This window comes from Palaemon carinicauda, chromosome 22 (genome assembly GCF_036898095.1).
Source record: "Palaemon carinicauda isolate YSFRI2023 chromosome 22, ASM3689809v2, whole genome shotgun sequence".
Taxonomy (NCBI): Eukaryota; Metazoa; Arthropoda; class Malacostraca; order Decapoda; family Palaemonidae; genus Palaemon; species Palaemon carinicauda.
Window position 1 is genome coordinate 76,505,520 of NC_090746.1, and position 5,000 is coordinate 76,510,519.

Below are 5,000 nucleotides of genomic sequence, written 5' to 3' on the forward strand. Positions count from 1 at the left end.
TAAAAACCTCAGAAATGTCCTTAGTCATGTCTGGAATTTTGGCAGTTCATCGCCGCGCTAGCCAGCGCGGATATCATGGCGAGACACATACCCTTTCACCACGTTAAGGTGTTTGTTTGTGTATAATTTCATAGTTTCAGATGTTACCCCCGCTGGATTTCACCAATACTTGTAGGATGAGGTTGCTACGCCCATGCCATAGTGTCCCCTTTAGTGTTAGCTTCCTCATTCGTCCAGATATCAGGTATCTAAATCATTGCACGTTGAATTTCTCAAAACTTTGGTCAAGAATTTAACCCTGGCTCTTCTGGTGAGCAAGGCAAATATTTTAACAAATGTTATGGCCAATTATGTGTGCATGACCATTTATTTAGACAGAGATCTGTTTGACACATATGCTGATATCTTGTGATCTGTTAGACAAAGATCATCAAGGTAGTCAGGGTTATTGAGGCTTATACCCTTCACCCAGGTAATAAATTTGTCCTTTTGGTGATTATTATCTTATATTTAAGAAAAAAAAATTCTAAGAGATTTGTGTTGTTATTTTATAGAGCCTTCTGATTTTACCTAATTAAGCATAATTTAAAGTGGAAGCTTTACTGTAATGCGCTGACAAGTGGAACGAAGATTTTCTTATTTGGTTGAACGATGGTTAAAATCGAATTTTCAGAAAAGAGACAGTGGAAGGCATTAGGACCGAGAGGTAAAGCTTCTTAATGAGGTTCAAAAGACTGTTGGCATTGAGCAAAGAATAAAGCCGTAAAGACATTCTATAAATTGAAAGCAATGTTACGAGCAAACTTACCTCAAACCATGTGAGCCTTTAGATTATTTTCGTAGAGTACAGTAATTAAGGAGTTATTTGATGATTTGCCACATGCTAAAAGCATGCTAAAAAATCATACTACATGGTGTGTGCTAACACAAGTAATCAGAAAATGGAAATGATTGCGTAACACAAAACCATCAGGTGTTATTGACAAGTGTGTTTAATGTTTGACGCATATAAGATGATTGAAGCAGAACTAACCTTTCTACTATTACGATCCCGTAATGGAAATTGTTCTCTCTTTTATCACTTCAAATTAAAAAAGGATAAGTTCTTCGACAAGTTTCACAATGATTGAAATTAAATTCTTGTTTTAATTAGACGAAACAAGTTCTCACATTTCATATTTCCTCACAAGTATCGAGGGACTTCTTCCCATAATGGATCGTACATGAAGCTTTAAGGAAGGGTGAACATGATTTAATGACATTTCCAGCATATATATTAGAGATTATATGCTATTTCATCATGAAGGTATATACACTAACACAAATGTTTGTCATATTCTTGCTTAGCATTTATGAATTTGTGTGATATTGGAAAAGAGGAAGAGATAGACAGAGGGTGAGACGTATAAAGAATCTGAAATGAAGTAGAATATGACTATATACTCTCATACCTTTCCTAATCACCTGAAATCAAATAAAGTAAATGTTACATTTATTTTCCGTTTAGATTGCGCCATTGCAGGTTCACCCTACTCAGAGAAATCGATTTTCTCAATTTATGATCGATAGAAATATCCATGTTACATGCTCATGAATATTACATTATTATTATTATTATTATTATTATTATTATTATTATTATTATTAGCTAAACTGCAAACCTAGTTGGAAAAACAGGATGCTTATAAGCCCAAGGGCTCCAACAGGGAAAAATAGCCCAGTGAGGAAAGGAAACAAGGAAACAAACTACAAGAGAAATAATGAACAATTGAGATAGAATATTTTAAGAACAGTAACAACATTAAAAGGAATGTTTCATAAATAAAATGTAAAAGCTTACAAATTAAAGGGGAGAGAAATAAGATAGAATAGTGTGCCTAAGAACTCTACACCAAGACAGTGGAAGACCGTGATACAGAGGCCATGGCACTACCCAAGACAAGACAATAATAGTTGGAATTTCGAGTGTTCTCCTAGATGATCTGCTTACCATAGCTAAAGAGTCTCTTATACCCTTACCAAATGGAAAGTAACCATTGAACAATTACAATAGTTATTTTCTTGAACGGAGAATTTTTTTTTTTTTAATCCCAGTGTTGTCAGATGTATGGGGACAGAGGAAAATGTGGAAAGAATAGGCTAGACTATTCGATGTATGTGTAGGAAAAGGGAAAATGAGCAGCAAGAATAGGCCAGACTATTCGATGTATGCATAGGGAAATGAAATGTGAGTCATAAACAAAGATAAGGATCCAGAGCAGTACTGTCTGGAAAGTCAAAGTACCCAATCCTAGCGGCAGTATCTTGACGGGTAGCTACTACTTGATAATTGTTTGTTTACGATTCGGCCTTTATTATTCATCTTAACATGATACACGTACTGGCGTATGCATTTGCGGATATATTATTCATCCCCTCGATGCAAGACTTCATGTTTGACAAAGTACTTGTACGGTTTAGATATCGGTTAGCAATCGATGACGTCATTTTGGATGAACGCTAGTTAGGGAATGTTGATTTAAAAATCGTGCCATATCTGATCCGTTCCTAGCATTCCTCATTCGTGGAGAGAAAAGTGATAAAAAACGCAAAGATAGAATATGTTGGTATTTTATGTGCATATGCTAATCGATGCATCTATAACTAAATCTATTAACCATAGTCATAATATTTGTCGATATTTCAAATATTGGTTATTTTTCTTTATTAAATCAAGTTAAATAAAGTCATTCGTTTATGAAGGACCCAGAGCAATAGTTTTAATTTATTCGTATTCTTTTTTAATTATCCATCAGTTTCCAGCAAAAGTTTGGAAGAGGAAGATTTCGTTGAAAATGCTGTATAATGCGGGAAGTTTTGTGATGGAGGAGATAGAATCCTAAGAAGTTATGATTAGTTAATTTGGAAACAGTCTTGAAATTAAAGGTTATGAGTTTACAGAAAGCATATGAGTGAATTTGTAATGATGGCTGATGATGCAATGTATGTAAGAAATGTGTCAATTCGCTGTTGTAAATGTTCATTTATGATTCAACGAAATAGATGCTGAACTCGCTAGTGACTTTATTCATTTAAAGAAATCGAGGTTACTGGGCAAAAATGGATTAAAGTCATCTACGTGAGGAGGAGATGATGATGATGACGTGAGCATGATGAAGTGGATGAGTAGAATACAAACAGTTTGTTTGCACATAGTACAAGTGCTGTGGAAGTTGTTGATAGTACCCTCTTGCTTAAGGGTACACTCAGGCACACTATCCTATATTATATCATTTCTTCTTGTTTTGTTAACTTTTTTTATAGTTTATATGGAAAATATTTATCTTAATATTTTTACTTTTCGTAAGATATTTTATTTTTCCATGTTTCCTTTCCTCACTGGGGTATTTTTCCTGTTGGGGCTCCTAGGCTTATAGCATCCTGCTTTTCCAACTAGGGTTGTAGCTTAGCAAGTAATAATAATAATAGTAATATATATCTATGCAAAATGCTCATCAGCAGAACATCTAAACAAACTCCTTTTGTTTATTCAATCTTGCCTCGCAACCCTTGGGCTTCTTGGATATCTATGCCTTCCAGGACATCTACTGTATATAATCTTTCGAAGCCTCTCTCTCCCCAGCTACCTCCCAGCACTTTCTTCACTACCCTTTCCTCATCTCTGACCTTGTATATTCTTCTTATGACGTCATAATATACAACTGGCTTTCTTTCGCCTTTGATATTCCGACTACTTCCATAAAGGAATGTTTATCCAACAATTGCATCTCGCATTTTAAGACCAGCCCAAGTCTCTTACTAATCTCTGGCACACATCCAACTACAGTTCTTGCTTTTCTAAATCTATTGTTATATTCTCTCAAATTGGGATCATATATCATCTAATATAAATACGTTTAATATTTAACCATTTCCATTCTATTACCATCCATACTAAGATTCATTACTCCATCTTTTCTGTCGATATTTACTAATATTAACTTGCTTCTGCTCACATTTATTCTTAATTGTTGCAGACTTTTTCAAACCCCCTTACCAGTTCTTGTAGTTTTGGCTCTCTATCTCCAATTAACACAAAATCGTTTGCTAACAGAAACCACGCCACCCAAAACATTGTCTCAGACTCATTTTTGCATGAAAAACAGAAACTCTTTCATTATAAAAATGACATTTATTCAGTATCAGAAACCTTTTTAATTTTACCATATACTTTCAACAAACTACACATTGACTGTTGATTTTATCATAGGCTTTTACTTGGTTCATGTATGTTACTACACCTTTTGCATTCAAACTTTTCACACATTTTTCATAAACCTTTTAATATACTCTTTTTTTCTCTCTCTCTCTAAACACAAACTATTCTTCGACTGTCGGTTACTGTCCCATTCCTTACTTTCTCAATCAGATTTCTACCATACCTTTCTTATTTTTCTAGCCAGTGTTATCACCTTATTCCTGTTACCCATTCATTTTGAACCTATTCCTTAGCCTAACATATCATAAATATACAGGTTGACAGTTCAATCACAATTTCACCACTATATTGAAGTTTTTTTTTTATTTTAATCCAATGAACATTCTGTAACCTTTTAATCAGCCTACTGACATCTTCAGCAATCAGTCTCTCAAGCATTCTCAGCCTTAACTGAGCTTTTTAATTCTGCCACTCCACTTTCTTCCATTATTCAAGACACATTGAAAATGGTCCATTCAAGGGCATCAACATTTTTCCACTTTCACCTTTTATTCTGAGATCCCATTCGTTCCATTTTATCTTCCTGAAGTTTACATTTACCCGCTCTCCTCTGTTCTTGCTATTGGGCACCTTTTTCTTTCACTTTATCCTTTTCTATCAAACCTCTCGTCAGCCTTTATCTACTCTTTTCATATATGAAGCGACCTTGCCTAAAAAATCTTTTATCACTTCACCACACGTCTTGCTATTTTTGTTCCCTCTTTATACCATCCTAAACCCACAAATCTCTTTACTACTCCAT